This window comes from Hyla sarda, chromosome 3 (assembly GCF_029499605.1).
Source record: "Hyla sarda isolate aHylSar1 chromosome 3, aHylSar1.hap1, whole genome shotgun sequence".
NCBI classification, from domain to species: domain Eukaryota; kingdom Metazoa; phylum Chordata; class Amphibia; order Anura; family Hylidae; genus Hyla; species Hyla sarda.
Window position 1 is genome coordinate 334,717,479 of NC_079191.1, and position 10,557 is coordinate 334,728,035.

The following is a 10,557-nucleotide window of genomic DNA, read 5'->3' on the forward strand; positions in this document are numbered from 1 at the left end:
CAGAGAGCTGTGATTGGCCATATGGTTCCAGCCAATCACAACTCTCTGTGGGAAATTTGAATAGGTGTTTATATGTCAGTAGGTAGACCATAGAAGAGTGGCCGGTCGCATCAATACCTTATACAGGAGAATCAGAGCGGGTGTCAGGAGTGACACTCACTGTGATCCGTCTATTAACCCCTTAAGGACTCAGGGTTTTTCTGTTTTTGCACTTTCGTTTTTTCCTCCTTACCTTTTAAAAATCATAACCCTTTCTATTTTCCAACTAAAAATCCATATTATGGCTTATTTTTTGCATCACCAATTCTACTTTGCAGTGACATCAGTCATTTTACCCAAAAATTCACGACGAAAAAAATCATTAAGCGACAAAATCGAAGAAAAAACACCATTTTGTAAATTTTGGGGGCTTCCGTTTCTACGCAGTGCATATTTCGGTAAAAATGACACCTTATCATTATTCTGTAGGTCCATACGGTTAAAATGATACCCTACTTATACAGGTTTGATTTTGTCGTACTTCTGAAAAAAATCATAACTACATGCAGGAAAATTTATACGTTTAAAAATGTCCTATTATGACCCCTATAACTTTTTAATTTTTCCACGTACAGGGCGGCATGAGGCCAATTTTTTGCGCCGTGATCTGAAGTTTTTATCGGTACGATTTTTGTTTTGATCGGACTTTTTGATCACTTTTTATAAATTTTTTAATGGTATAAAAAGTGACCAAAATACGCTTTTTTTGGACTTTGAAATTTTTTGGCGCGTACGCCATTGACCATGCGGTTTAATTCATGATATATTTTTATAGTTCGGACATTTACGCACGTTTTATTTTTTTTATGGGAAAAGGGGGGTGATTCAAACTTTTATTAGGGAAGGGGTTATATGACCTTTATTAACACTTTATTTTTACTTTTTTTTTGCAGTGTTATAGGGACCTATAACACTGCACACACTGATCTCTTACACAGATCACTGGCGTGTATTAACACGCCTGTGATCAGTGTTATCGGCGCTTGACTGCTCCTGCCAGGATCTCAGGCACGGAGCAGTCATTCGTCGATCGGACACCGAGGAGGCAGGTAAGGGCCCTCCCGGTGTACTGCAAGCTGCAGCTTTGACCGCCGCTTCTAAAGGGTTAATACCGCACATCGCTGCGATCGGCGATGTGTGGTATTAGCCGCGGGTCCCGGCCGTTGATGAGCGCCGGGACCGACGCGATGTGATGAGGGGTCGCAGCACAACCCCGCTTCATATAGCGGGAGCCGGCGCAGGACCTAAATATACGTCCTGCGTCGTTAAAGGGTTAATGCAGGTACTACAGCTCCCAGCATGGAGCAGAGTGTGCTCCATGTTGGGAGCAGTAGTACCTGCAGTTAAGGACAGATCGCAGCGGGTGTCAGGAGTGATCATTCTTCATTCCTGAAATGCTTTCTCCTGAGCTCACATTTCTGCTCTGTACTCTGGCCGGCCACTCACACTCACCATTCATATTTCCCGCTGAGAGTGGGGATTGGCTGTCACCATCCAGCCAATTCCCACTCTGGGCGGAAAATATGAATGAATGATGTGAATTTCTATTCACAACTCTGGCCGGCCCCGAGTATAGTGCAGTGATGCGAGCGCTGTATAGAGCCGCTCCGTGTATCTGCTATATTATGGACGATCGCATCGGGTGTCAGGAGTGACACCTGGGGCAATCTGTCTATTAGTGCAGGAACTAATACTCCCATCATGGAACAGTGTGTTCCATGCTGGAAGTAGCACTACCTAAAAAAATTAAGAAAAAAAAGTGAAAAACACACACACTACATTTTTATTATTGTCAGCTACATTTTTAGTGCCCTTCCAGCCCACATAAATTGATCCCTGTTTAAAAATGTATTGAAATGTTGTTACAAAAAAATATACATTTCATTAAATATATTTTTTTCCATTACTACTGCATCCCTTTTTTTTTTTTTGGTACCCAACAAATTTAGAAAAAAACGCCTAAGGGGCAAAAAATGCAATTTCCACTCAAATGCAAAAACACCAGAAAAAACATCAGACGCAAGAAATTGCACTGACATTTTATTTTCATTTTTTTCACAAAAAAAAAAATGCAGGAAAAAAAAACCTGGAAACTTTCACAAAAAAAAAAATTACCCACATGTGACCCCATTTTGGAAAATACACCCCTCACGGAACGTAACAAGGGGTATAGTGAGCCTTAACAGGTGTTTGAAGAATTTTTGTTAAAGTTGGACCTGAAAAGGAAAAATTAAGGAAAAGTATTTTTTCACTAACATGCTGGTGTTTTCCTAAATTTTTCATTTTCTCAAGGAGTAATAGGAAAAAAGCCCCCAAAATTTGTAACCCAATTTCTTCGGAGTAAATAAATACCCCATGTGTGGACGTAAAGTGCTCTGCAGTGCATTGCAATGCTCAGAAGAGAAGGAGCACCATTGGGTTTTTGGAGAGAGAATTTGTTTGGAATGGTAGTCGGGGGCCATGTGCGTTTACAAAGCCCCTGTGATGCCAGAACAGTGGACCCCCTACATGTGACCCCATTTTGTAAACTACACCCCTCACAGAATATAATAGTTAGCATTTACACTCCATAGGTGTCTGACATATTTTTTGAACAGTGGTCCATGAAAATGAAAAATTTTAATTTTCATTTGCACAGCCCAGTGTTCCAAAGATCTGTTAAACACCAGTGGGGTGTAAATGCTCACTGCACCCCTTATTAAATTCTGTGAGGGGTGTTGTTTCCAAAATGGGGGGGTCCACTGTTCTGGCACCATGGGAGCTTTGTAAACGCACATGGCCCCTGACTTACATTGAATACATTCTAACAAATTCTCTCTCCCAAAGCCCAATGGAGCTCCTTCTCTTCTGAGCATTATAGTTTGCCCGCAGAGCACTTTACATCCACATATGGGGTATTTCCATACTCAAAAGAAATGGGGTTAAACATTTTGGGAGGCTTTTTCTCCTATTATCCCTTGTGAAAATGAAAAATTTGGGGTATCACCAGCATTTTAGAGAAAATTTTTAATTCTCACATCCAACTTTAGCGGAAATTTGTCAAACACCTGTGGGGTATTAAGGCTCACGGTACCCCTTGTTATGTTCCTTGAGGGGTGTTGTTTCCCAAATAGTTGCCATGTGGGGCTTTTTTTTTTTTTTTTTTTTGCTGTTCTGGCACCATAGGGGCTTTCTAAATGCTACATGCACCCCAAAAACCATTTCAGCAAAATTTGCTTTCCAAAAGCCAAATGTTACTCCTTCTCTTCTGAGCAATGTAGTGCACCCATAGTGCACTTGACATCCACACAGGGGGTATTTCTCAGAGCATGCTCAGAGCATGCTCAGCATGAGACATTGTTATAAATTTGCCATATTCTATGACTGCCTAGACCTGACGCTGTCTAAATCTGCTCCAGTGGATTCCTTTAAAGCTTGAGAGTTAAAATAAGTAAATGCTAGTAAACAAGTCATCATGCAAGTTATGTTGGATTCAACATTATTCGATCAATATTGTATGAATCAAAGTTTTCATCTGGTTTTAGAATACTGTTAAAGCTTTGATCAGATCTTGTTCAGGTTTTATGGTGCAGTTTTGAAGCTAATACCAGGAGCTAGTAATTGTTTTTATTTTGTCTTCTCTAACAACAGAAAACGTGGTCTCAAATGGCTGGAGGTGCTCAACCTTACCTATATTAGCCAACTCAGGTGGGGCTTGCAGCTTGCCTCCCTCCTCCCATTGTATGTGTGCTCAGTCACGCTGGAGGGTACCTGGGAGGAGGCTGTGAGTCGACCGAATGCTGCCGTAATTGCCCACTGGCCCCTCTTTTGCTTATCACGCACAGGTAGTATTAGCATTAGGTCCCGCGCCTATTTGAGAAACCTTGGCGTTGGTGTGCGGGCTCTGGTATGTCCTTCATATAAGGATATACTGGCAAATGTCTCAATTTTAAAATCAGTGTTGAGGGATAGCCAATGTCACTGTATACATCAACCACAGTAGTGCACCCATATTCCTGTATTGTATATTGTCTTCTCCTTTATAATCTACCTCTGGTTTTGGCCTTATCAACTGCGCCACAAAATAGAACCTGAATACTTGAAGATTTAAAAGCACCTTAAAGAGTACCTGTCACAATATACAGTATTGTTCCTTATGTAATTATAAGACTCTTTGCTACTTACTTGCTATGACATTTTTTAATACTTACTGTATATGTTTTTAATGTGATTGAAAAAACGGCACTAGGTGGCTCTGTTCTGTTCCCTGCGCAATTCAAATAGTTAGTCTGGTCTCATCTCAGCCTGGTAGGAGACCAAACTCAGGAAGTGCGTGCGGCGCATGGTGAGGCACAGCTCTCACAGGCTTCAGTGACGTCACGCCTGCTGGGGAATGCCCAATTTCTCCTGCCGATGTAGTGCCATATTTTGTGCTTTGCCATAGAATGTGTTACATGACTCAGCACTTTCCAGTGCTGGACTAAGACAGCTCCATTGGCTGACACGCGCACACCCTACCATTGGTACTGTGTCGCAAGACCACAAATATGCTGTCTCAAAAACTGTTCCCTTCAGTGTGAGTTCAGCTACCACAGCAAGAGGATGTCTCCTGCTGCGGCTTTAATCTAATTGATTCCCCGCTACGGGGACTGTGCACCCGCGGGGGATCTCAGCGCTGTGGCTGACATTTAACTCATTCCCCACCATGGGGACCGTGCGCCGGCGGGGGATCTCAGCGCTGCAGCTGCACACATAACATTGCAGCTGCAGGGCTTCGGCTATCACAGCAGGAGACATCATGCCCCCCCATCCTCTCCCCCCGAAACCAATGGTAGGGGGCGGGTGTACACATGTCAGCCAATGGAGCTGTCTTTGTCCAGCACTGGAAAGTGCTGAGTCATGTAACACATTCTATGGCAAAACACAAAATATGACACTACACTGGGAGCTCACACAATGTGAGTAAGGGGAAAGGTATGATACAGTGATACAGAGATTTTTAATGCTCAGAATTTTTTTTATGGCAGGAGGGATGTTAGGAGTAGTTAGGGAATATATTTTGAGTTAGTGTAGAAAATATGGTTTGATGACAGGTATGTCACGATCCGGTCTGGTAAGCGGGTAGTGGATCCTCTGGATCAGTGAGGCGATGACGCGGGCCGTGCCGGGGGACCGGTTCTAAGAAGTTACTGGTTTTCACCAGAGCCCGCCGCAAGGCACACAAAAACGCTTTCACTAGGCGCAAGGCAACAAGATCCGGCAAGGACAGGAAGGGGAAGTGGGTTTTATATGTGTGGCACTAAAGAAACAGATGGGAGGTGATTAGCACTGATTTGGAACAGATTGGGCCAGGCACCAATTAATTGTGCACTGGCCCTTTAAATATGAGAGACCTGGCGCGCACGCGCCCTAGAGAGCAGGACCACACGCGCCGGGGCTGAGACAGAGGATGGGGCAGGTAATCAGGACGGGATGCGACCCGCAAGCGGACTAGTGCCGCCATGCGAAGTGCATCCCCACCGGCAGCACTGTAGCAGCGCTCCCGGTCAGAGTGAGAGACCGGGGTGCTGCAGGAGGGCAGACGCCGTGAGCGCTCCGGGATGGATGCGGGACCTGGTTACAGTACCCCCCTTTGGTCTCCCCCTCTCTTTCAATCCTAGAAACCTGTGGACGAGTTGGTAATCAGGGACACTAGTGGCTGACATGCCGAAGGTAGGGACAGGAGCAGGGGAGATCAGAGACTCTGGAGGTATGATGTGCTGAGGAAGAGCTTCAGCTTGCCTCTTTGAGAAATCGGAATGGTCCTGACAGACCTCAGGAAGACCTGGCAATGTGGTACCTGGGAGCAAATCGATAGGACATTCATAAGGTCTGTGTGGAGGTAAGATCTCTGCTTGCTTTTTACTGAAGACATCAGCATAGTCCTGGTAGGCCTTAGGAAGACCTGACAATGGAGTTGTAATGGAGACTTGGCAAGAAGGAACTGAGTGAAGACAACGCTTGTGGCAAGAAGATCCCCAACTTTTAATGTCCCCAGTGGCCCAGTCGAGACTAGGCAAGTAACGTTGGAGCCAAGGCAAGCCCAGAAGAATTTCTAGAAGTACAGTTGGGCAGCACAAAAAATTCAATATGTTCGTGATGGGGAATTCCCACAGTGATGAGCAGAGATTGAGTGCGGTAACGCACAGTGCAGACCAGCCTTTCTCCATTGACGGATGAAATGACGAGAGGTTTGACGGGACGGGTAACAGGTATACAGAATTTATTGATGAGAGAGGCTTGAATGAAATTTCCTGCTGAACCAGAGTCCAGAAAGGCCGCAGCGGAGAAGGAAATCTTAGTACTTGCGGGTAGAGAAATCCGTACTGGTGTAGTCAAACGTGGAGAGGATGAGTTTACACCAAGTGACGCCACTCCCACGTGAACAGGGTGCGTGCGTGTGCTTCCCTGACGCGGAAGACGAATAGGGCAGTCCACCAGGAAATGTTCGGTACTGGCACAGTACAGGCATAAATTTTCATTTCTGCGACGAGACCTCTCTTCTGGGTCAGGCGAGACCGATCCACTTGCATAGCCTCCTCGGCGGGAGGCACAGGAGTAGATTGCAGAGGATTCGGGAAGAGAGGTACCCAGTGATCAAGGTCCTTTTCTTGGCGGAGCTCCTGGCGTCTTTCAGAAAAACGCATATCAATGCGGGTGGCCAACTGGATAAGTTCAGACAGGGTAGCAGGAATTTCTCGTGCGGCCAGCACATCTTTGATGTGACTGGATAAGCCTTTTTTGAAGGTAGCGCAGAGGGCCTCATTATTCCAGTATAGCTCAGAGGCGAGGGTGCGGAACTGGATGGCATACTCGCCCACAGAAGAACTCCCTTGGACAAGGTTCAATAAGGCTGTCTCGGCTGAAGAAGCCCGAGCTGGCTCCTCAAAGACACTGCATACTTCTGAGAAGACGGACTGGATAGTAGCAGTGGCAGGATCATTGCGGTCCCAAAGCGGTGTAGCCCAGGACAAGGCCTTTCCAGATAGCAGGCTGACCACGAACGCCACCTTAGACCGTTCTGTAGGGAATTGGTCTGACATCATCTCCAGGTGCAGGGAACACTGGGACAGGAACCCACGGCACAATTTAGAGTCCCCATGAAACTTGTCAGGTAGGAACAAGCGGAGTCTGGAAGTGGCAGCTTGTTGAGGAGGAGAAGCAGAAGCTGGCGGAGGAGATGGTTGCTGCTGTAGAGGCAGAAGCTGCTGTAGCATGGCTGTCAACTGCGGCAGCTGTTGTCCTTGTTGGGTGACCACGGTGGCCAGGTCAGCGAGACTTGGCAGCGGCACCTCAGCAGGATCCATGGCCGGATCTACTGTCACGATCCGGACTGGTAAGCGGGTAGTGGATCCTCTGGATCAGTGAGGCGATGACGCGGGCTGTACCGGGGGAACGGTTCTAAGAAGTTACCGGTTTTCACCAGAGCCCGCTGCAAGGCGGGATGGGCTTGCTGCGGCGGTAACTCCCAGGTCGTATTCCCCTATAGCGACTCGACCTCACTGACAGCTGAGACTGACGTGGTACAGAAGGACTAGACAGAGGCGAGGTCAGACGTAGCAGAAGGTCAGGGCAGGCGGCAATGGTTCGTAGTCAAGGGCAACGGCAGAAGGTCTGGAAACACAGGTTATGGCACACACAAAAATGCTTTCACTAGATCCGGCAAGGACAGGAAGGGGAAGTGGGTTTTATATGTGTGGCACTAAAGAAACAGATGGGAGGTGATTAGCACTGATTTGGAACAGATTGGGCCAGGCACGCGTGGGCCCTAGAGAGTGGGACCGCACGCGCCGGGGCTGAGACAGAGGACGGGGCAGGTAATCAGAACGAGATGTGACCCGCAAGCGGACTAGTGCCGCCATGCGAATCGCATCCCCACCGGCAGCACTGTAGCAGCGCTCCCGGTCAGAGTGAGAGACCGGGGCGCTGCAGGAGGGCAGACGCTGTGAGCGTTACGGGATGGATGCGGGACCCGGAGCGCTCGGCAAGGTACATACAAGGTATGTATTCAATATGAAGCAAAATGTATTTATAATACTCTATACGAAAGAGACAATATTTAAATGGATATTCCTGGATTTTTTGGTTCTTCGAATGTAAGACAAAGGCAACAAAGTTAGTCTAGTAACAAATATACTTTGCTTACCTGTGTTTGGTGGCTGGTATCACATTTCTTTGTCTTACTTTTTTCTGGAAGTTTGTTTTCTTCAGCCTACAAAACCTTTCCCAGCTTGCTGTGCGGCCAAAGACAATACATCACAAGTCAGGTGCTGAAAGCGGGCTTGGCTACTTCTTCTGTTGTGTGTTAAGCCAGCCCCCTGATGATGTTACTGGCGCAGGTGCATGAATTCATCATCACACAGATCCACAGCTCGTGTGTCATGCTTGGAGTTGTAGTTTTGCATCAGCTGGAGACACACTGTTTTGAAAACACTGACCTAGGCTATGGTATACATAGGCTTCTAATCTTCAGAAGGATGCACAGATATCTGTTGATAGATGAAGCCAGAAGCACGGGCGTATCTATAGAGGTAGCAGAGGTAGCAGTCGCACCAGGACCCTGATGCCTAAGGGGGCCCCAAAATACATCTGCCCCATAAGAGACAAGCATTTTAATTGGCATATAGGGCCCTGTTTCAGATTTTGCATCGTGGCCCAGAACCTACAAGCTACGCCTCTGGCGTGATCCTAAACTGCTAAATTGAAATCCAGTGCCCAAGGTAAATTTTAAAAGATCAAACTTTATTTTATCCAGAGTAAATGAAAAACATGTCTGGCATCGAACCAGCAACACGTTTTGAGCACTGAGTACGCTTCATCATTGCTAACAAAGTAAGCACAACACACAAGTTAAAAATCACATGTCAACCAATGGCAAACAGGAAAAATGCTAAATTATAATCTGTGATATAATAAATAATTAGATAAGCATATGATACACACCGATTAACCCCTTAAGGACACAGTACGTCCTGTGACGTCCTGGCACCCTGGGCTTTAAGGGCCCAGGACGTCCTGGCGTATTCCGGTCCCTGCCGATCGCCGGGCAGAGATCGGAAGCGGATGCCTGCTGAAATCCTTCAGCAGGCATCCAGGGCAAACGCCGAGGGGGGCCATGGAGGCCCCCCATGTCGGCAATCGTCGCAAATCGCGAGGGAAATCGCCCCTGCGATCTGCGGACATACCGGGCTGATCTGGTCTCTGGGACCCGACCGCCCGGTAATTTTGCATGATCCCGGTTGTCACAGACAGCCAGGACCATGCTGAAGTATAGGAGTGAGGTGGCAAGCCTGCCACCTCCTCCTATCCCCTGCAATCCGTCGGTTAGCTAACCGACCAATCGCGGGGGGGGGGGGGGGGGGGGCGGTTACTTCCTCCCACCCTGCCCGACCCCTGGAAGTCCGGAGAGGACGGGAGGAAGACCGGAGGACGCGGCAGGGGACGGGGGAGTGCTGGGGCCCGGCCCCGGTACTTACCCCGCCCCTGAAGACCCGGATCCCGGCGATGAAAACGGCAGCAGCGGCGACAGGTGAGTTCCTCCTCAGCCGAGGTCTGGCCCTTTACAGCAATGCACGTCGCCGTAAAGCGACATGCATTGCTGTATTGGGACCCTGTATACTACAACTCCCAGCATGCCCAGACAGCCCTTGGTAGAATATGTCACGAAAAAACAATCTCGGAATCAGAAGGATAACTAAAAGCATTCCAGAGTTATTAATGTTTGACATGACAGTGGTCAGATGTGCAAAAAATGGCTGGGTCCTTAAGGGGTTAAAATAACAATGGAAAATCCAATACAGCCTCCCTATATAAAAGGCAATTTCTACAATCCCTACTGAATTTATCAACACTTTCTATTCCATAGCATCATAGGGAGTTCAAATTGAGTAGAGAATTGAAAAGGCTTTTGCAGAATCTCATTCATTTACTGAAGATGAACTTACGGTTTCAACAACTTCTTCTGCTAACCTGCACTCCTGCTAATGGATTATGTGGCACACATATATTTCTTTTAAAACAGGGATTTTTTAATGTAGGCTGCAAAATCATTTTCTGAAGTAATATGGTATAATACAATATATGCACTGGTGTGGTGCTGTGCGGCGTCCGTTGCTGCCGTGGCGCCGTGTCTGCAGGGAGGTGCGACCCATGGACTGGTTTGAGTGGCGTTGGGGCCGCTCTGCCAGTGGGTCGTTCCCCCTGTGGACACTGGTGTTGCGGCGATGGTGGTCGCCGTCCAGTGCTATGCCATTTTATGCTAGGGAAGTTAGGGACCCACTCTAAATAGGTGGCCTTGACGTGGCGAGTGGGCTTTGTACTTTTTGATCAAAACGTATATACTAACAACCTGTTAGTTTTTGAAATTATGCTGAGAAGCAATTAGATCATTGTGCAAGATTGTGGATGTGCACCATGTCTGTTTTCTACCTGAGTACACAATATATGCAATGTTGATATTTTTTCCCTATATCTAGCCATGTTTATCTCTTAATTTTACTA